This window comes from Spinacia oleracea, chromosome 2, assembly GCF_020520425.1.
Source record: "Spinacia oleracea cultivar Varoflay chromosome 2, BTI_SOV_V1, whole genome shotgun sequence".
NCBI classification, from domain to species: Eukaryota; Viridiplantae; Streptophyta; class Magnoliopsida; order Caryophyllales; family Amaranthaceae; genus Spinacia; species Spinacia oleracea.
Genome location: NC_079488.1, coordinates 73313795 through 73337992, shown reverse-complemented (window position 1 = coordinate 73337992; position 24198 = coordinate 73313795). Strand labels below are relative to the sequence as shown.

Below are 24198 nucleotides of genomic sequence, written 5' to 3'. Positions count from 1 at the left end.
CAGAATCGGAAATATTGTCGGAATCGGAAAATAATTCCGGAAACGGAAATATTAAATATTTGTTCGAAACGGAAATTAATTCCGGAATCGGAAATATTAAATATTGTTCGTATCGGAAATGAATTCCGAAATCGGGAAATTAATCGGAAGCGTATCGTACGAATTAGCATCGGACGAGGCCTGCCAGACGAAGGCCCAGCACGAAGCCGGGCCATCGCCCAGCAAGCCAGCGCGCCACAACGCACCAGCCAAGGCTGCGCCAGGCCCACCGCAAGGCAGGCCCAGCGCGCGCCAAGGCTGCTGCAGCGTGTGGGCCTCATGGCAATGGGCTGCGAGCTCGCGGGCTGCGCGCGCGCTTCTGGCGCCCCTCGTGGGCTGCTGTGCGTGCGTGTATGTGTTTGTGTGCTATACGAATCCTAAAGCTATCAGGTTTCGACATATGATTAGAATTCCTAAACCTAAAAGGATGAATTAATTAAATAAGAATTCTATTAGGATTCTAGTTTAATTAATTCGTATCCTAATAGGATTCCAGTTCCTTTTCCATACCTCTATAAATAGGTGCCTAGGGTCATAATTTATAGAAACAATTCAAGTATTCAAAGTGATTTTTGAGAGCAAAAATTCAGTCATACAATTGCCTACAATAGCCGAAAATTCTAAGTACCTTAAGGGCGATCCTAGTTGGTCAAGCTTAAGGCGGATCCGGACGTGCTGTAGACTATCTACGGAGGGACGACATTTGGAGTCCTAAAGACTTGTTCTTGTTCGGTTCGGGCGCAGCTAGGGAAGGCACGCAACAAAGTGTATGCATCTAAACTATGCTAAATGATTATGTGTAAATAATATGCTTTCCTGGATTTATGGTTTTTCCGCATGATTTATGTTTTGTCATATGAATCATAAACTAACAGTGGTATCACGAGCCTCTTATTATTTTCATAATCTAAATTGCATGGACATGGTTAAATATTACAAATTTGCAAGAATTAAAAGGGGTGATAAATTTTCGTAATTGTTAATTAATTGCAAATTGCGTTTATTTAATTATACGTACGTAGTTTTTTGGCAGTTTCTTCGTTACTCATCCAAATCGAGTGATTTTTGTGTCAATTCCGCATGTAAAAGACATTCTAAAATTTTGACAAAAACAGTATTTTTCGGCCGAACCCAGAATTCTAAAATTCGAAGCCTAACTATGACTTTTCGGAGGTTTTAGTTTTTCGAATGCAAAATTTCGTAAATTTAAGATGTTAAATTAAATATTTGCGATTCTTGTTGATAAATCTTGAATTTTTGATTGACCTACTGTATATATTTAACAATTTTGAATGCCTAGCCTTGTTAATTATGCAATCTAATTTGTAATTATGATTAATTTGTTGAAAATTGGAATAATTTAGAATTAATTTGATTTTCATAATTAGTTATAATTTAATTAGATACCTATGATTAAAAACCACCATAAAAATTGTAAATTTATGTTAAATTTTAAATTTTTATGACCTAGACTTGAATCCATGTTAATCGGAAATCAATTAAATAATAAATTTTCGATTTTTCGCCCTAAAATTATGAAATTAATATTATTTATTAATTTGTCATTAATTTTGAATATAAAATTTTAATTTTTATGCGACTCGCTCATATAACTTGCACGCACAAAGCAATGGACGCTACGTGTTACCCTTAAGGGGTGTTGTATAGTACGGGCATGCGACGACGAGCAAGGGAGCTCGTCGCCCATGCGGTACGAATGCAGCGAGCAAGGGCATGGTGCACGAGCACAAGGCAGCAGCCCTGCCTTGTGTCGTGGGCTGTGAGCAATGGGCGTGTGGGCAGGGGCGAAAGCAAGGCACAACAGTCGCGTGTGGGCAGCAAGCGTGCTGCGCCACAGCGCAAGCTCGCGTGCCACGAGCGCTACGCACAGCGTCGATGGCTCGCGCGCAGCGAGCGCCAGCTCGCATACTGCTGCCTCGTGCGATGAGCGCAAGCTCGCGTGCGGGAAAGGCAGGCGCGCAGCGAGCGATGGCTCGCTTGGATCGAGCGCTGGCGAGCGAGCGCAGCGAGCGATGGCTCGCGTGCATCGAGCGCTGGCGCGCGCAGCGAGCACCAGCTCGCGTGATGCCTTGCGATGGTGAGTAGCAGCGATGCGACGCTGCGCATGGGCTGCGCGCACATGGCCAGCGATAGCTGTGTGCGTGTGGCCCATGGGCGTGCGTTGCGTGGGATTGTTGCGTTGCGATTAGATCGTTTTGAAATTTTAATTTGAAATTTTCAGTTTACGTAATTTTAATTAATTTTAAAATTAATAATTTAAATTATTTTCTTGGATTTTAATTTTGAATATTGTAATTATAATAAATTTTATTTATTCTAATTATTTTACTAAAATTAAAATCATGAATTAATTTAAATATGACTGAAATTAAATTAAACTTTTTGGATTCAATTATAAATTTATATGAGCTTTAAATTTTAATTAAATTTGTATGTTTCCGGTTAGACTAGAAATACATTTTTATGTTTAAAATTAGTAAAGCATATGAATTTATTGGTTTAAGTGGGAGCCCTTTTTAGTCATAAACTCTTGATTAGGTCTACAAATCCTTAAGGTTAAAACAACTTGATTAGAATTAATAAGGACTGAATAATTTGTAGATTATTGGTGCCCTTGATTAATTGCTGCAAATGTTTATGTGATGCATAATGTGTTTTACTAACCAGCTATGTGGGCCATTCATGATAATGAATGGGTGAATGGTATATATTGTATATGTACTGTTTTGCAGGTTATGAAGTGACTAGTATGGCCCAAATAGGATAGAAAATATGGTCTGCGTACCATTAATTTGAATGTAATTGGTCTAAAGTACCAAAGTTGTTTTTCAATTCAAATATGGTCTGCGTACCATCAAATAGTTGTAATTAGTTTTAATTATAGCTTATCCTATTTGAAGAAAATGGTGCCTCCCACGGAGATTTTCAAGACGGACTTTGAAGTTAAAGCTTCAAGATGAAGTCGGGCCATACTAGATCACATTTATCTTATGCATGTTTTAAGTTATTTATTGCTTTTAAATATGTCTTAAAATGCATGAGATCAAAAGCTTGATTATGTTGCATGATTAAGGATTTTAGTTCACTTAAAATCTAACCAACATAGTAAGAGCCTTAAGTTCCAAACTTAAAAATTGAGTTAAAAGGTGCCATGCCAAAATATACACTTGCTTGGATATCCTTTACATCAATCTAGTAATAGTTTTCGCTCAGCGAGGTGTTACTTATTGGTCCTAAAGGGGCAAGGTACACAAATAATTGTGAGTACATGTTAGTTTTGGTGAAACTCAACGATATAAGTAAGGAGTCCTTTTATGTCGTGGCAAAATCGATAGGTTTACCTAATAAGTTCTTAGACGTACCTATCAACCAAGAATAGTTTCTAGACTATTAGCAAAAGGCTTTTGCTTACCTAAGATGTTTTAGGATTAAGTCGACAAACTGTGCTTAGTTCTTCAATGATTTTAGGATCTTGGAATCATTTTATTCACACCTGCCAGAACACATAACTTGAATAAAATTCTTAATGAACATTGAATTATGCATGTATGCTAGAATTTAAGTTTATTAAGAGAAACTGTGAATGATTATTTATTTGTTTATTCTTTTCAATTGTAGTTTTAACTATGGCAAACAACAATTCATTCAACATTCGATCAATTCTCGAAAAGGAGAAGTTGAGCAGGAAAAACTTCCTTGATTGGCAAAGGAACTTGCAAATAATTCTTATGCAGGAAGAAAAGGAGTATGTCCTAGAAGAGGCGATTCCCGAAGCCGCAGGCGACGGGGTCACTCAGGCAGCCCTCAATCGTTGGATTGATGCCAACAAGGATGTGAAATGTCTAATGCTCGCCACCATGAGTGCAGATCTGCAGAAAACGTTCATCAACTCAGATGCTTTCACAATCATCAGTGGGTTGAAGAACATGTTCCAAGATCTGGCTCAAGTCGAAAGACTCGAGACTCATAGGCAAATTCTTGAGACCAAGCTTAAGAAAGGCGAGCCCGTAAGTCCACATGTTATCAAAATGATTGGACTCATTGAGAATATGAGTCGGCTGGATCATCAATTTTCTCAGGAAATGGCTATAGACACCATCCTCCATTCTCTTCATAGCGGGTATGATCAGTTCAAACTAAACTACAGTATGAATAGTCTGGACAAAACGCTCACTGAGCTTCACGGTATGCTGAAGACCGCTGAAAAGACGCTCAAAAGTGATAAGCAGGATGTGCTTATGGTGCGTGGGGGCAAGTTCAAGAAATCTGGAGAGAAGAGGAATGCTAAGAAAGGTGGCAACAAGGCCAGCCCAACTAAGCAAACTGGCGCCAAATCTGTAAAATGGAAGGTCAGTCAACCCACTTCTGAATCCGAATGCTTCTACTGCAAGAAGAAGGGGCATTGGAAGAGAGATTGCTTGAAGCTAAAGGAAGATCAGAAGAACGGAACAGTCGTTCCATCTTCAGGTATTTTCGTTATAGACTGTATACTTGCTAATTCAACTTCTTGGGTATTAGATACTGGTTGTGGCTCACACTTATGTTCCAATCCACAGGGACTAAGAAGAAGTAGAAAGTTAAGCAAGGGTGAAGTCGACCTACGAGTGGGAAATGGAGCACGGATTGCTGCATTAGCTGTAGGAACTTATTATTTGTCGTTGCCCTCCGGGCTAGTTTTGGAACTGGAAGAGTGTTTCCATGTTCCAAGTCTTATTAAAAACATCATTTCAGTTTCTTGCTTAGATGCTAAGGGATTTTCCTTTTTAATAAAAGACAATAGTTGTTCGTTTTATTTTAAAGAGATGTTTTATGGATCTGCTAGATTAGTCAATGGACTTTATTTATTAGATCACGACAAACAAGTATATAACATAAATACCAAAAAGGCCAAAAAGGATGATTCAGATCTCACCTATCTGTGGCATTGTCGATTAGGCCATATAAACTTGAAACGCTTAGAAAGACTTCAAAAGGAAGGAATTCTAGAACCATTTGACTTAGAGGATTATGGTAAATGTGAATCATGTTTACTTGGCAAAATGACAAAGCAACCTTTCTCTAAAGTTGGAGAAAGAGAAAATGAACTATTGGGTTTAATCCATACAGATGTATGTGGACCAATGAGTACAAATGCTAGAGGTGGTTTCAGCTACTTTATCACTTTCACTGATGACTTCAGTAGATATGGTTATGTCTACCTAATGAAGCATAAGTCTGAATCCTTTGACAAATTCAAGGAATTTCAGAGTGAAGTAGAGAATCAATTAGGCAAGAAGATTAAGGCAATGCGGTCTGACAGAGGCGGTGAATATCTGAGCTATGAATTTGATGACCATCTGAAAGAATGTGGAATTCTATCAGAATTGACTCCTCCTGGAACACCACAATGGAACGGTGTGTCGGAACGGAGGAACAGAACCTTGCTAGACATGGTCAGGTCAATGATGGGTCAGGCCAAACTTCCATTAGAATTTTGGGGACATGCACTAAATACAGATGCACTCACTATAAATAGAGCTCCGTCTAAAGCTGTCGAAAAGACTCCATATGAGTTATGGTTTGGAAAGCCTCCAAATGTGTCTTTTCTTAAGATTTGGGGATGTGAAGTATACGTCAAACGATTAATTTCAGACAAACTTCTATCAAAATCTGACAAATGTATCCTTGTGGGCTATCCAAAGGAAACAAAGGGGTATTACTTCTACAATACATCTGAGAACAAGGTGTTTGTTGCTCGAGATGGTGTCTTTTTGGAGAAAGATCACATTTCCAAAATGACAAGTGGGAGAAAAGTAGACCTCGAAGAAATTCGAGTCGAACAACAAATTTCTAGAGAATGCTCAAGATGACATTCAGGATGAAACTCAGAGATCTTTAGAAGAATCTGGTGAAGAATCTAGTGAGAATCATGGTCAATCAAGAAATGTTACCCCGCGTAGATCGCAAAGATATAGATCTCAACCGGAAAGGTACTTAGGTATTTTGACGAACGAGAGCTATGACGTTCTATTACTTGAAAGTGATGAACCTGCGACTTACAAACAAGCTATGACGAGCCCTAGCTCCAAGCAATGGCAAGAAGCCATGCAATCTGAATTAGACTCCATGTCTGAAAACCAAGTATGGGATTTGGTCGATTTGCCAGATGGCTACCAAGCCATTGGAAGCAAATGGGTTTTCAAACTGAAAAAGGACAAGGATGGGAAACTTGAAGTTTTCAAAGCTAGATTGGTTGCAAAAGGTTACAGGCAAGTCCACGGTGTGGATTACGATGAAACCTTTTTACCAGTTGCAATGCTAAAGTCTATTCGGATAATGTTAGCAATCGCTGCATATTACGATTACGAAATATGGCAGATGGATGTCAAAACTGCTTTCTTAAATGGCGTTTTAACAGAAACTGTGTTTATGACACAGCCTGAAGGTTTTGAGGATCCAAAGAATGCTAAAAAGGTATGCAAGCTAAAGAAGTCAATCTACGGATTGAAGCAGGCATCCAGGAGCTGGAATATACGTTTTGATGAAGCAGTCAGTGACTTTGGTTTCATCAAGAACGCAGACGAATCTTGTGTATACAAGAAGGTCAGTGGGAGCAAAATTGCTTTCCTAGTATTATATGTCGACGACATATTACTTATCGGAAATGACATTCCTATGTTGAACTCTGTCAAGATTTGGCTTGGGAAATGTTTTTTCGATGAAAGATCTAGGAGAAGCACAGTACATATTGGGCATCAAGATTTACAGAGATAGATCTAAAAGGATGATTGGACTTAGTCAAAGCACTTATATCAAAAAAGTGCTTGATAGGTTCAAGATGGCAGACTCCAAGCGAGGCTACCTACCCATGTCTCATGGAATAACTCTAAGCAAGACTCAGTGCCCAAAAACACTTGATGAGCGTAGACGAATGAATGGGATTCCATATGCGTCATTGATTGGTTCAATAATGTATGCTATGATATGTACACGCCCGGATGTTGCGTACGCACTTAGTGCTACGAGTAGATACCAGTCAGACCCAGGAGAGGCGCATTGGACTGCTGCCAAGAATATTCTGAAGTACCTGAAAAGGCACAAAGATGACTTCCTGGTCTATGGTGGAGATGATGAATTAATTGTTAAAGGCTATACAGACGCAAGTTTCCAAACCGACAAAGATGATTTCAGATCACAGTCTGGGTTTGTCTTCTGCCTCAACGGAGGTGCAGTAAGCTGGAAATGTGCTAAGCAAAGCACCATTGCAGATTCTACAACTGAAGCGGAGTACATTGCTGCACATGAAGCAGCAAAGGAAGCTATATGGCTAAGGAAGTTCATAGGTGAACTTGGTGTAGTCCCCTCCATTAAAGGACCAATAGCCCTGTATTGTGATAATAACAGAGCTATTGCACAGGCAAAGGAGCCTAGACACCACCAGAGAGTCAAGCATGTACTTCGTAGATTTCACCTTCTATGAGAGTTCGTTGAAAGAAAAGAAGTCGAGATAAACAAGATTGGAACTGATGACAACATATCAGATCCATTGCCTAACCTCTGCCGCAGGCGAAGCACAACTCGCACACTGCAGCTATGGGAATCAAGCATATTGGAGAATGGCTTTGATATCCCTGTTTAATGTTTTTAAAGTTTTAGAGTTTAAATCTTTGTAAAACATTATTGGTTAATCATTCACAATAAATGAAAAGAATTCATTTTTCCATTTAATTTGTGGTTTATTAAATGATGAGTCCCTTCAATTTGACGATATATTCAAGATAGACTGTCAGGACCAGTCCTGTGACTAAGAAATGTCTATCAAGTGAACTTGAATGTCAAAGGTTGAAAATGGTCCCTAGTCGGAGTTTTCTATAAAATTGGACGCATAGAAAACGTTAGACGATTAGAATGCAAGATGACTAGTAGTTCTGTTTCTTGAACTATGTGGACATGGCAATGTCATAATCATTTGCATAGATACTTACTTTGGGAAGACTAGTATCGGACAAGACCTATGAAACTTTACTGTAAGAGATGAAAATCTGTCATAAGTAAATTTCATTAAAATTATTAGACACTAAATCCTCAATACCTGAGTTGTAACACCCCGACAATTCTCTCTTTTCTAAAAGAACATTTTAATATAAAACGTAGAGAATTATCAAGGCATTATCGCCCGTGTGAAAACGTAACGGCTTATTCAGAATTTTGCAGCGGAAAACATAAAACTAACTGTAGGTTTATAAATAATCATTTTCAGAATAAATCCCAAAAACCAATCAACGAAAAACAAAGTTAATGTTACTAATTCAATAAGTTTTAGAGTCCACTTAAACAAACCAAAACCAACTTAGAAAATCAAATGAACTACAAGCTCTCTAATCCCGATCCCAATGATGCATCATCTTCAAACCTGTAGATGGGCAACGCTTATTGATCCTTAGAGACTGCTCACCAAAGATGGGTCATCACAGGATCAATAAGGCATAGCCATGATCAACACACACAAACAAAGCACGTAATCAGCAAAGCTGAGTACTACATACTAAAGCAATAATAGTAATCCTAACATGATACTATTAAACATAATTAAGGGCAGACAAAGCATGATAATCTGACGACCATACTTAACTAGACTAGGCTAGACTGGACTAGACTTTTATAACAATAATATTATTTTAATTGAAATAGGCAATGGACCGAGTTTTCTAGCTAGACGAGGTACGGGCGCGACTCCGTAACCTCAGTGACCTGCGATATCGAGGAACGTTTGACTGAAAATAGGACGCGGTGATCAATCCGGTCCGAATGAAAGGCCATGGGCTACCACCATGAACCCCAACTCCTGTTTGTCCGTCACTTTAGACGTGCACAGTCTAAAGCTATTGCTACTCAGTTTCACTTTACGTGATTTACAAATTGACACCCTGTTATGACTCAACAATCACATAAGGCATGCAACTCACATTTATTTATAACTGTTTTTATCTTGGAATTGAGTAAGTGATCACAAAGGCATCAAACAAGACTCATTCCAATTAACTCCAATCTTTTCTTTAATACTGATCAACCCCTGAATATGGGTATAAGGTTTCAACTTACTAAATAAGGTCCTCCGCCCTCATAAAGTAGTGAAAAGCTAAAAGGGAACAACAATCAACTGATCTGAATTATATATAAGTAATCTAGTGTTCCCAATCAAACATGTTTGCATCAATCATCCATACTAACATGTTAAAATCCTCAAAATGCAATATAGGTTTAATATGTCCATCCAACAGTATTAAACATGCAATTTCAACCTGACTAAGTTCATCAACAATATCAACATAACCAAGTTTATCAACAATTCAACATGGTTTCAACAATTAGCACACATTCCAAGCACACAGGTATGTACGTACCTTGTGTAAACAAACTAATAGGCCACTTTAACACTTTCAAAAGTCGCCTAGAGAGAATTCTCCGCCTAAAGCAACCAATAAAGATTCCCAATCAACTTCTAATAACTCACAACAATAACAAAGCATTCTAAATACATCCTAAACATATTTAGAATTTTCCCCAATATCAAAACTTAAACATTTGCTTTCCTAGCATCATAATTATTGAACTAGTGATTGAAATTCGTTGAAAACTTTTTGCAAACATCGTACTTTAAATTTTCAGCAATATAAATTCATTTAAAAGCTTCACCAAGGTCAATCTACGTTCCTAGTATCTCAAAACAACCAATTCAATAATTCATACTCAACCTATCATGATTAATAATCATAAAAGCCTTGAATTTCATACTTTAAACAATAACAAACCAATATTACAATGTAATTAGATAATCTGAAAATTAATAACTTTATTATAAAATTCATATAATCTTAAATTTATAATTTAAATCACAAAACCCATAACTTTAATTCAAGAAAACATAATTCAAATTAATAAATCATGATTAAGCCCTAACTTAATTTTAATTAATCAAAACTGAAAATTAATTCGTTTTTAATATCAACACCAAATCTGAAAATCATATTCAAACCATAAAGATTATAAATTTAATTCAAGAACATAAATCAAATTATTAAAACATAATTAAACATTAATTAGTTTTAAGGGTTTAGAAATAACCAAAAATGGGAGAGAGGGAGGTGCTGGCCGGCGGGCAGGGCGGCGCGGCAGCAGAGATGGGCGGCGGCACTGGTCGGAGGAGTGCGGCGGACGGTGGTGTCTGCACGGTGGTTGCCGGTGGTGCTGTGCAAGAAAGCAGAACACGGTTAAGGGGCAAAAGGGAAGGACGAAGCAAGAGGTGAGAGAATGAGAGATACCGGCAGCTGGGCAGCGGTGTTGAACGCGGTTGGTGGCACGGCTGGCGCTGCACGGTGGGCGGTGGTGGTCGCAGCTCGGTGGCGGCTGACTCACGCAACAGAACCACGAGCATTAGGGAGGCGAGAAACGAAAGGGACAACAAATCAAGAAAAGGAAAACCGGAAGGAAGAAGAGATTACCGACGACGAGGACGGTGGTCGCGGCGGCGATAGGTGGTCGGCGGCTGGGCAGCAGCAAGGGAAGCAGCGTGAGGGAGAATTGAAGGAGGGGGTTCTGTTCTCTTTTTCTTTACGTGAAATTGAGGAGGGAAAGGGTTTTGGGGTTTTTGGTTTTTCACGTGAAATAGAAAGAGGATGGAGTAAAGTGTTATGGCTTTTTGTTATTTTGGGCTTCACCCAATTGGGCTAGAGTTAGGATTTAGTTTAGAACTTGAATCAACACCGCTTAGGATTGTTTTCTAAATTCAATCGAACGTGTTTTTGTAATTCTAATTCTTTTCAACGGAAAATTCTAAAATTATTTTTGATTTCATAAATCGTTGAAATATTTAAAATATATAAAAATAAATATTCGTTAATTACATATTTATTTCTAAAATTCGTAAATTCTATTTAAATATAATTAACTATATGTTAAAATACATTAATAAAATTTATAAATTTACGGGGGATTACAATCTACCCCTCTTAAAAGAAGTTTCGTCCCGAAACTTGACACGGAAATTCACACCTTTTTCAAAAGTTTTCAACTTATTCATACTAAAGAAGTACTTGTGCCACTCATGTGCACTCTTTTGCCAACTTAAAGTTGTTTGTGTTACTCATGAACACGCTTTTCTTATGCAGAGAATCTAATTACTTGCGTCAACGTGCATAATTTGCTAAAATAAGCATAAAAATGCATAAAAATACCATAAAAATAGGTAAAAAGCGCGAATTTCTATCGCATTCTACCCCTCTTAAAGAAAACGAGTTACGCCCTCGTAACTCATCTCAGGGAATAACTTTGGATATTTCTACTTCATCGAATCTTCTCCCCAATGCTATATTTCCACTAAAATCGTAGCAAGTGGGATTTCTACACTTCTTTCCACACAATGCCTCAATAGGTGCTATCTTAAAGCTCACATAGTAACTATTGTTGCAAGAAATTCAATCGAATCTAGATGGTCTTCCCAATTACTTTTAAAGTCAATAACACAGTCTCTCAACATATTTTCTGTTAGTAATCTCAGTTTGTCCGTTGATCGCAGGGTGGAAAGCAGTACTCATTTTCAATGTCGTCCCCAAGTTCACTAGACCTTTTTGCCAAAGTTTCAGACTTTTATGGTTGGTAAGGATCTCAATTGTTTTCCCCTAAAGGTAATGTCTCTAAACCTCAAAGCGAACATAATAGCAGCTAGCTATAGGTCATGAGTAGGTTAATTAGCCTCATAAGGTTTCAACTAACACGATAACGAATGCGGAAGTCAAACGTTCTTGGAATAGGTCACTCACTCACAGCTTGAATCTTAGCAGGATCTACAGGGATTCCTTCTGGTCAACTTTTCCTTTTTACCAAACCTCATTATGTCTTTCACGGATGTATAACTTTTGGGCACAACTCCTAGCTCTTTCACCAATTCATATATTTCCTTTCACCTTTTCAAGACGCCAAATTATTTCTAACGATCCTGGACCACTCAAATTTTCTCTTAAATTTATTCCCTTACGTAACATAGTTCTCAATCAATTTAGTCCTTCACTTTTCTGTCGGTTGTCACTTATACACACATAACTTCAAGATTTGTATACTTCATTTAATAAAAGTAGATTCTTTCTAAACATCTCCAAATAATCCTCAAGTGTTTGTCATGCTCTTTCTCATTCCTTGAATAAATTAGGATATCATTTATAACATAATAACGAACTTAATTCGGAATTCGTGGAAAAACTTATTCATCAAATCCATAGTTAATGCAGGTGCATTGGTTAACCCAAAAGACATTATTCTAAACCCACAATGACAATACGAATCCTAATGAGGTCTTAGGCCCTTATCAGCTATTCTCAATTGGTGGTACTTCAAACACAAATCAGTTTTCGAGAACACACTCGCCCAATTCAATTAATCCAACATGTCATCTATCCTAGGCAAAGGGTACTTGTTCTTGATGGTATTTAGTTCCCTAAATTCGATGCATAATTCCATACTCTTATCTTTCTCCTTAATAAACAACACAGGAGCTCCTCACGGTGACGCACTAGGCCTAACATACTCCTTAACGAAACAACTCTTGCAATTGTGTCCTAATTAGATAATTTATAGGTGTCGTTTCAGGATTTAACTCTATAGAGAACTCAAATGCTCTAGCTGGTAACATACTTGCAATTTCGCTCGGAAACACATCAATGAATCCACTCACAATGGCAACATCCTCAATTTTAACTCCAACTTCTTTACTCACCTCTAACACACTACAGAAAAATCGTTCACACTCTCTATTCATCAATTTCCTCACTTGCATTACAGAAATAACTAAGGTTCTTGGACTTCTCAAAACATCTACATGAGCTCAACCTTTCAATAGGGTTCCTTAAACTTACTTTCTGCATTTCACAGTCTACCTTAGCCTTGTACAAACTTAGCCAGTCCATCCCCAGAATTACATCCAGGTCCCTCAGATTAAACTTTTATCAAATCAGAAGGGAAAACGCAATCTTTTATCTTCAAAGGCAAGTTCTTAAATAATCTTATACACCTTATGGTTACACCAGTAGGTATACTAACAGGTAAATCAATCATTTCAAAATCTACTAATTCAGACTCTTAATAACATATGACAAAACGAAAGAATAGGTTGCTCCCGAATCAAATAATGTTTTAACTAGCACGGAGTTAATAGAAAAAGTACCATGAACTACGTCTGCAGAATGTTCAGCTTCATTTCTAGTCATCATGAACGGTTTTCCTGGAGCCTTATTCTGGTTGTTGTTATCATTTGCAGGTTTATTATAGTTCTCTTGATTGTTTTGTGCCCCTCCAGGCTTTGAATTTTGACCTCCAGACTGGTTAAATCTCACTTGGTTCCCATCTCCATTACTATTTTGTTCCTTTCTGTGCTTAGTGAAGCACTCATACTCCCTATGCCCCCTTTTCTGACAATAGTTGCAGGTCACTAATTCTCCTTTGCAATTCTTACCAGGGTGATTATTGTTGCACCTCTTGCAGTGATACATTCTCACGGATTGACTCCTATTGTTGTGCCCCTGACTGTTTCCTCCTCGATAATTTCCATTTCCATTCCCATTCCTATTCTCATTCATATTCTTTTTGAAATTCCCTTGGTTTTCCCGGACATTAAACACTTTTCTTTTCTTTCCAACAACATTTTTCTTGTCCCTTATGGACTGAAAACCATAAATATGAGCGGTTCTCTCATACACATTATCTAAAGGTGTAAGGGTTTCTCCACCTAATCCTAACTGGATCTCATCGGTCAACCCTTGCTCAAACCTCTGAGCCTTTATCTCTTCTGTGGCTACAACCTCAGGTGCAAACTCCGACAGCGCTATAAATTTGCTATAATATTCAGCGATGGTCATACTCCCCATCCCCAGGTTTATGAATTCCTGCGCTTTTCGTTTTGCTATGAAAGGAGGATAAAACTTTTCCCTCAATGCAACAACAAATGAGTCCCAATTAAATCCTTCAACAACACTTAGCCTAGTTCCATTCTCTTTCCACCATAGATCGGCCTCATCTTTTAGGTAAAGGGCGACTTGACCTACTTTCATATTTTCAGGACAGTTTACCACCCAAAATAGTTTTTCAAACTCCCTAATCCAGTTTTCTAGGAAGGTCGGGTCTGCTTGCCCCTCGAAGTATGGTGGCTTAACTTTCGCAAGTCTTTCAAACATGTCTCCTGCAGAATCGGAGCGCTCAGTTCTTTCATGGGCTAGTTTTTCCACCAAGAGGCGAAAAACAACAGCTAGGTCATTACTGTTGGTCATCCTAGAACGCGACCTGAAATTAATATACTCTAATTCAGGTTCAAAACTTTACTTATATTATCCTCTAGCAAAGTAATATCACACCAACATCCAAAATTCACGTAAAATAAACAAACATTTACGAAGTGCAACAATTATTTACGAAGGTAATCCCCTCAATCATTTATGAATGATATTCACATACAGGGCATTCAACTGAGAAATAAGAAACACAGTCCAATCATCAGGAATAACAAGGTAGCATAAAAGAAGAAACATTCCCCTTGCGTCCCAAAATAAACTTTTGATCCTTTGGATAATCAATAATCTAACTTGTATTCCTCAAAAGAATGTTTATAACAATCCCTAAATATTAACAACACACTTGTCCTCAAAATAAAATAAAAGTTCTATGATATAAACATAAACTATGGTTGGGCGAATTGTCCAACATTTTTCTCACACACAACTAAATATGTAAACAAGGCTAAAGGGAGACATCATCAGACTTGTCCTTTGATTCGCTATAACCTTCTAGGGTGAATAGCTCATATTTAAGTTCATCATCATTATCCATATCAAAATAATAAGCTTATTTTCTTGGCCTTGAGGATCTTCGTAGACCTTGAAGTTGATGATTATTTTCCTCTAGCTCAGGCTCAAACTCAAACTCAATCTCAGGCTCAGAATCTGATTCAACCCTCAGAAAGGCTTTGTAGATATCCATTTTTGTTTGACCCACAGCACGGTCATACTCACGAATTGCCTCATCATCACTACCATATGCACTTGTTTTCATTACTTCGCGACAAATGCGCTCTACACTACGAATTCTACTATTGTCAGGTTCATAATTCATCACTTTTTCATCATCACTCAAGATTAATAAGATCGGAGTTGCTCCTTATTCTATTTTTTTTTTCCACGCCAGACATGATTAGTGATCTATAACAATTAAACATAGTTTCTATGTTAGTAATTAGTACTCTCACTTACCGTATGATCCCACAATACACAATAAGTAAGAATATATAGCAATTGCAAAGCATAGGAAAGACACAACAGTTAGCAGGTAGAGAAAGTACAATCTTGTTGACATAATGCAGACACAATGCTTCTATTCTATATGCCCTTTTCTATGCTACCCATCTCTCAAAATAATCATAAAATATCAAACATTGAAGCATAAAAAGAATAAACAAGAATTATTTATAAGAATTATTTTCATTAAACGAATAATTATTAAACGACAAATTATTAATAAATATTTTTTTTTAAAAAAAAAAAATAAATAATAATAATTCCGATAATAATTCGTAAATTCTATTTAAATATAATTAACTATATGTTAAAATACATTAATAAAATTTATAAATTTACGGGGGATTACATGAGTGATTTGAGATTACTTGTTTGAGAAATGGTTGCTTTGACGTTGACCAACCGTCGCACCGTAAAAGGAGGCTATAAAGGCAACGCTCAGGTAATCACCTATCAAACGAAGTCTAATCTCAAGATCGCAAGATTGGGATTGTCCTCCCATAAATCATGATGAGATGCTTAAAAGTTGTACAAGGCCACTCGGAGAGCTAGAAACTGTGAAATGCATGGCCGTGCTCGGATGAATCATAGGCTATGATTATCTGTTTATTTGATCAGTTGAACTCTGAAACCGAGGAACACCTCTGGACATAATAAGGATGACAACTCTTACCTTATGTTCAAGAGCAAGCATCGAGCGACAAAGGAATTAGGAAATGCACACTTGTCCCTAAGGACAAGTGGGAGACTGAAGGAAATAGTGCCCTTGGTCCAAGTATGCATATAATATTAAGTATAATAAATGCGGTTCAGTATTAATTAACAAGTTAATAATTCAGTGAGATCAAGTGAGCTATGCCTAGCTAGAGGCCGCTTCAGTTCAAGTGGAATTAATGATATTAATCCACAGCTTACTCTTGACTGAACCCGTAGGGTCACACAAATAGTACGTAAACGGATCAAGTATTTAATGGCATTAAATACTCCATCTATGGATATTCGGAATCGACGGATCTTGGTTTCAGTGGGAGCTGAGATCGTCACAAGGCAAGAAATGAGTACTCCGGAAACGATGATATTGTCGGAAACGGAAATATGGATCGTATCGGAAATATAAATATTATCCAAGTCGTAGATGTTGCCGGAAACGGAAACATGGTACGTATCGGAAAATATTATCGGAAATGGAAATATTGCCGGAATCGGAAATATTGCCGGAAACGGAAATATTGTCAGAATCGGAAATATTGTCGGAATCGGAAAATAATTCCGGAAACGGAAATATTAAATATTTGTTCGAAACGGAAATTAATTCCGGAATTGGAAATATTAAATATTGTTCGTATCGGAAATGAATTCCGGAATCGGGAAATTAATCGGAAGCGTATCGTACGAATTAGCATCGGACGAGGCCTGCCAGACGAAGGCCCAGCACGAAGCCGGGCCATCGCCCAGCAAGCCAGCGCGCCACAACGCACCAGCCAAGTCTGCGCCAGGCCCACCGCAAGGCAGGCCCAGCGCGCGCCAAGGCTGCTGCTGCGTGTGGGCCTCGTGGCAATAGGCTGCGAGCTCGCGGGCTGCGCGCGCGCTTATGGCGCCCCTCGTGGGCTGCTGTGCGTGCGTGTGTGTGTTTGTGTGCTATACGAATCCTAAAGCTATCAGGTTTCGACATATGATTAGAATTCCTAAACCTAAAAGGATGAATTAATTAATTAAATAAGAATTCTATTAGGATTCTAGTTTAATTAATTCGTATCCTAATAGGATTCCAGTTCCTTTTCCATACCTCTATAAATAGGTGCATAGGGTCATAATTTATAGAAACAATTCAAGTATTCAAAGTGATTTTTGAGAGCAAAAATTCAGTCATACAATTGCCTACAATAGCCGAAAATTCTAAGTACCTTAAGGGCGATCCTAGTTGGTCAAGCTTAAGGCGGATCCGGACGTGCTGTGGACTATCTACGGAGGGACGACATTTGGAGTCCTAAAGACTTGTTCTTGTTCGGTTCGGGCGCAGCTAGGGAAGGCACGCAACAAAGTGTATGCATCTAAACTATGCTAAATGATTATGTGTAAATAATATGCTTTCCTGGATTTATGGTTTTTCCGCATGATTTATGTTTTGTCATATGAATCATAAACTAACACGGGGGAGGACGAGTCACCCTTGCATGCTTCAGAGTAGGGAGCTCGCACCAGTAGCCTAAGGCGTACTGAATACCATAAAGATCCTCGGCCAGTCGATGATAATGCCCCTTTCTCGCATCAACTAACCAATGTCCATCAACTGCCGTACCATCAGGCCCATCAATCTCGCATGGGTCATTGAAGAGGGGCACGAGGCTCCCCGCTGGGTCAGCTTCTTCCCATCTCCTCGGAAAGAAAGACCGAATCGGAAAGCGTCCAGTAATACCAGTTCCTTGACTGGACTCAGCGCGAGCTCCACTCTCCGAGCGTTCTTCGGCATCAACCTCGGAAGAGACCTGCTTTACCTTCCCCTCAGGAACCCGATTCTCTTCCTCGTCACTAGAGGAGGACACCACACCAGACTTCTTCTTCCATCTCCCCCCAGCCATGGCGAAAAGCACAGAAAAAGGTAGAAAGAAAAAAGAAACGAAAACGGGAAACAAAATTACCTTTCCCGACACGAAAAACGCCGATGAAATGAACAAAGTAAGATCCCGAAGCAGATTCTCAGCGAATTTGCGAAGATCTGAAGAAAACACTCGAAGAAACCACCGGAATTCTTGAGAAATTTGGAAAGTTTTTGAGCGAATAAAGTTTGAAATAAGGAAAAGGGTGCGATATTTATAGGCCACGTTCTAAAAATCACCCAACTTCCACTTTATTCCCAACCAACCAATCGAAAACACTTTCGAGGACACTTCTCAACACTTGTCATCAATTTACGAATTCAAATCGTCTCTTTTTCAAAAAATGAGAGGGAGCTTTTGGACTTCTGACATCTGGAAACCCACCCATTTAATTCTAAATGGGTCTGGTCTGGGGGGCATGTTGTTTGGGCTCCCAATTGGCTTCCAATTGGGCCACTAAGTCCAAAGCACAATGGCTCAATATCAACAACATCAAACCCACTACACTCCAAAAGGGGCTGATCAGCCACCAACCAAGGCCCAAGGCCCAACAGCAATAATTGACCTATGGGCATTTATTACACAAACACTATAAATAGGCCGCCAAGGCTCACACCTCAAGGTACGTCCAATTTATCGCCTTAAGACTACTCTCTAGAGAACTTCTCTCTAGAAACCGAGCATCGTTCTTACTTAGGCATCGGAGGGGCTTTCCTCGGAAACACCCACGAGGCTAGTAACTTTGTCTTTATGCATGTGAATTCGGACACAACTCATTCAAGCTAGCAAGATCTTCGACACACATGAAAGGGCCTTCATTCGAAGCCCATTGTTTCCACCGTTACAACACCGGAACAATATATACTCTGTTGGGTCTTTTGTTGGTTTTGTTTTGGTCTTGTTTTAAGTCTCTTATGGGCCCAAGGCGGGCGCCTCTATTGACCCTACCATTAGACTTAGGATGCGTGAATGAGCTGAGTCAAGCCAAATACTACATTGTTCAGGTTCTTTCAAGTTAGGCGAGTCTGAGTTATTTTTGATATGTGAGTGGGCTAAGTCAAGCCAATATTGTTTAAGTTCATTTAAGTTAGTCTAGTCTGAGTTTCAGAATTTTGATGTGTGAATGAGCTGAGTCGAGTCAAGTAGTACGTTGTTCAGGTGTAGGTGTATTTAAGTCAGGCGAGTCTGAGTTTTCACCTATTTGTTTGAGCTCGGTTCATTTAGTAGTTTGTCTTATGAAAATCTAGTTTATTTATTGAGCCAAGCAAATAAAGGAGCTTTGTTAATAAGCAAGCTTTTGGAATTTTATAGCTATGCTCTTCAATTATTCTAGTACGAGTATCACGTATTGAGTTTTGAATGCCTTCTTTGAAGAAAAGATTCAACCTTTGAGAGTCTGTGCCTAATAATGTGGAGTTGGAGTGTTCACAATAGTTAAGGTTTTTATTTCTTTTTTAGAAAAAGATCATTATTCTACACTTCATTTGTTTAAGGGATGTCTTCACTGATGCGGATTAATCGGGGAAAGAAAAGTCGGTGTATGATTATATCTAAAAAAGTTTATATGTGGTAAATTGTTGGTGATATTATAATGTTTGATTTTAGATTTTTTGAAAATAATTGAAAAAATAAGTTTTAAAGAACAAAATGAGCCAATTTTAAGAAACTTATTGAGCTCGTTCATCAACTTAAATAAAAGAGTTCATAAAAGTTTGTGAACAAATGTACCAATTTTTGCGTTCATGATCTTTTAAACGGGTTTTAAAACTTGTTTACCGTCTTGTTACTTATCAAATAACTGAACCCAAACAAGCTTAATCAGCTCATCTACACCCCTAACTTAATTTTTTTTTTTTTTGAGGAAGTGCTTAAAATTTATCTAAAATAGTGTCCATAATGATAGCATAATTGTTTTGTGCTGGTATAGATGAGATTGGTGGGTAAAGCTACAACAATTTCAAATACATTATGACAAGCTAAGAGTCATACTTAAATTTTATACTCTTTATTGCCAATAAGGCTTCTGCAACGTCAAATCTCACAAACATTGACCATTAGTTCTCATTCAAATGTAAGGAAAAATATAGTCATGTAGGACTTGTTAGATATTTCGATTCATTTCAGTGTCTATTTTCAAAAAATGTACTTTTAGTAACATTTTTCAATACAAAATTGAAAATATATGTGCGGAAAGTTTTATACCTTGGAGACTATTTCCTCCGTCCCTAAAAGATTACCCCATATACCATAAATGGATGTCCCTATTTGTTTGGCCCATACTTATCTGGGTGGTGGTCCACACATTTCTCTCCTCACTACTCACTATTATTTAATTTAACTAAAAGATAAATCTATCTACCCACTTGGTTTTGAGCTTACTCAATTCTTAATAACGAAGTGAATAGAAGCATTCGGTACAATCTTAGGGACGGAGGGAGTATAACAAGGAGTTTGTGGCAACTAATATGGGACAAAAAGATTAATCAGGGATTTAGCTTTTATCACGAGGGTAGGGTGGGAGGGGGTAGCTTTCAGAGGTTAATGAAATATGGTAACTCTATTGTTCGTTAAGGTCTAATGTGAGAAGGAAATGTCATTGATAGTGAACTTTGAAGAATTTGAGTAAGAATAGCTGTCATTAATGGCGTATTAAGAGTATTCTTTCTTGGAAACGAGAAACTCAGAGAGTCAAACGAAAGCTTATTGAAAACTGACAAAAGTTTGGATGTAGAACAAGTTTTTTTCTTTTTTCTTTTTTCTTTTTGTGACATCTATAACAAGGTTTTCTTAACAGGTTTTAGTTTCATAAGGAACCTTAAATCAAGATTGATTGGACTTATGTCGCAGGAGTTTTCATAATGAATGATACACTACTTTTGTTTGATACAAAGTATGTTTTGAGCAAGCTATGTTCTGTTTGGCATCTGTCCTATTCACATTCTGTATTATAATTGAACTATCAGATATTCCTTCCCTTCACTCTATTGTGTTCCTTGATCATATTGTAATTAATATCTGAATTTTAACAAACTTGGATTCAACTACTGATTTGTTTATCAGTATGGTTTCTGGTTCTGAGCCATTAGCATTTCATCAATGATGAAACATAACTAATAAGCTTGTATTTCCCCCCCTTGATCCATATTGAAACAGGTCTAGAAGCTAGACATACTGAGAAAGATATGCAATAATGACTGTCCTAGCTCGCAAGGATTCTAGAAGCTCTATGAGGATGCCGAGTAAAAGCTTGAGGTGCATGAGCTATGAGGATACCTTCCGTGAAATGGAAGCTTTCTTGGATGATGTTTATGTCGATATAACTGAGCCTATGAGTTCGATTTCCATCCGACTGCCTGATTGTGCGGATCCACATAATACTCATGATGCTGCTTGTACTCCAATAAAATGCAACTGAGAATTCCAGCTCATTTGGTGATACTGCTTCTAGAAGTGAGAATGTTTCTGGAACTAGTGATGCTGAAGTGGAGTCTGAATTTCATGTTGACAGTGGTTTGGCTTCTACATTTGACAGTTACAGTAGCCCGTGTTCAACTGTCATAGCAAGAGCATGACCTGCAAGCTGATGAGCCACGTACCAAGTTACGCTCCAGGGAATATGCTAAACCACCAGTTGATCAGATAAGCAATGTCATTGATGGCTGCAACAAGCTCATGATGTGCGTTACTACCAGTTGTGTCCAACATATGTTTTGGTTTAGTGCTTAACTTTTCCCAATTAATGTTTGACTTAATTTGGTTTAGTATCATACGGAGTATGTTTTACGCTTAATCGGTTTTGTTCTTAAACTACCGCTTATTTTATCTTACTGTTTGGGTTATTTTACACTAAGTTTCTCAATTTTTTTTGATAATTAATTAATTTGAAGTTTAAAGGTGGTTTTAAGATGTTTAGTAAATCGCCGACGTCGTGGTTCTTTAAAGAAAAATAATACTCCCTCTGTATTTATTTAAGAGATACACTTGTCTTTTCCGGTCGTATTTATTTAAGAGATACACTTGCCATTTTTAATAACTTATCAACCCCACCATCTAATTAAATAATATATCTACACCCCACCCTCACCCCCACATCTAATTAAATAATATATCTACACCCCACCCCCTTAAATGACATGGTCCCCAATTGTTTTACTATTAAAATATCTACTCAACCCCACTTGTTTTATTACTTTAATTCATTTAATTCTTTTTCTTAATACCCGTACCCAGCCAAATGTATCTCTTAAATAAATACGGAGAGAGTACTGTTTTTAGCACCGCTTGGCCAAGGGTTGTGTACGAAGTATATTGTGATATTTTTTTATAATTAGCTTCGTGCCTGAATTGAAGGTGTCACACCTAAATATGATAAATAATTTTTTGTAACTTTTTGAAGAGTTTTGGAAGTTAAGTTTTAGTTTTGGAATTTTTTGAAAAATATATCTTATTTGTTTTATTTCTATTTTTTTAATTCGCTTTTTCTAACCAATTCACTAATTGTCTATTTAGTTTTTTTTAACTAATTTTATAACAAATCGAAATACTTTCTGCTTTTATTTTCCCATCTTTATACTTAATTGAACTACACACAAAACATGACCATCACTTTTTGTTCATTTTCAGATTATTTGTTTCATTCATTTTCTTTTTAATTCGTTTCTTTTCTAATAAATTCATTTGTTGTCTCTAGCTTTAGTATTTTTTATTTATGTTACCCCAATTGAAGTATAGTCTGCTTTATTTTTTTTCCACCTTTATATTTAATTGGACTATACTATATAAAAAATATACTTTGCCGAGAACAAAATAAATTTAATTCTATCATTTACTGCTTTATCCTTATTATAATCATTACAGTTAACTATAATTTTGTACAAAATTTTTACACTTAGTTATATATATTGATTAAAAAATGTTTCGGCCAATTTGAAGTTTCATGCAATTAATCGATTAACACAAAATTTAACATTGAAAAGGTACGACCTACAAGTTACCCACTTTAAATACACAAATTTATGACATTATGCCACCCCTGAAATAAAGTCTTGGGTCCTCCATTGGTTCCAATACAATAAATTTCTAACCTTAATTGTTGAGAGAAACTGAATCCCATTTAATTATTGAAGACAAAGTCATCCATATAACCTTAGATCATCTCCAATAGTAAGCTAATTTCTAAATTAGTTTGTCATGCCATGCACATAATATTTCAAGCTATTTTCTTTTCTAGCTAGTTTACTTGGTTAGCTACTAGCTTGATATTTAATGTAGTCATATTTGTCAATCAATATTTTAATTTAATTTAATTTAATATTATTTCATTCAGTATGTTTTTTCAAACAAATTAGCTTAATTTACTTGGTCAAGCTAATTTATTATTTCAACTCCAATGGTAAAACTAATAACTTAAAATTTCTAAAAATAACAAGCAATTAAGTTCCTAGCTATAACCATTGGAGATGCTCTTATACAAGCAGTAGCGGAGACAGGGGGGCTGGGGGGGGCAGCCGCCCCCCAAAGATAGAAAAATGCTTATATAATAAAACAATAAAAATAGGACGATGATAAATGTCGCAAGTTGTGACAACATTTAGTTGTCGCAATCTTACGTGTCGCAGTTTAATTGGTACATATAGGCGCCACGTAGGATACACGTCATTATAATATTTTTACTATCAATCCAATATTTCTACTATGAAATATGTAAATAAGGTAGTCGATATGAATAAGGAAACAAATTAGAATATTAAGATTTTCCTACTTTTTTTTATAACAAGTGTAATAGATAATATAAGTTAAATATTTTAATTTCCAATTTAATCATGACACATAAACATGCCATGTCATCATTGTGACACGGCTTAAAGGTCGCATGTTGCGACCTTTATCATTTCTGATAAAAATATAGCAATAGACTTCCCTTGCCCCAGTGGTTGTAATGTTTGTCGAAATTGTGTTTGAAATGCTAGGTTCGATCCTTTCGTACCCTACATTTTAATGCGCTTCTTTTATTTTATTTTATTTTCTACACCTTCTAAATCTCATTTTTTTTATGTTTTTTTAGCGCATAAAAATCTCATTTTTTATGTTTGGCTATAAAATTGATTTTACATATTTATAATTTCTGATTATACTATACTTCATATTTAATACTATAAATTGATTTAATTAAGTTTTTTTTAAAAAAAAAAAAAACCCGACATCACTGGTACGACAACAACCGCCCC

The 24198-nt window shown here is 37.1% G+C and overlaps 1 long non-coding RNA gene across 1 annotated transcript; it reads right to left on the bottom strand.

Annotated features, from left to right (window-relative positions):
- Nucleotides 1-8219: 8219 nt before the first annotated feature.
- LOC130466994 (uncharacterized) lies at nucleotides 8220-11354 on the bottom strand. Its single transcript, XR_008927154.1, has 5 exons — nucleotides 10542-11354; nucleotides 10362-10446; nucleotides 10165-10287; nucleotides 9444-9508; nucleotides 8220-8486 (listed from the first exon to the last, which is right to left on the bottom strand). It is a non-coding gene; the product is annotated as an uncharacterized lncRNA (long non-coding RNA).
- Between the last annotated feature and the right edge of the window lie 12844 nt (nucleotides 11355-24198).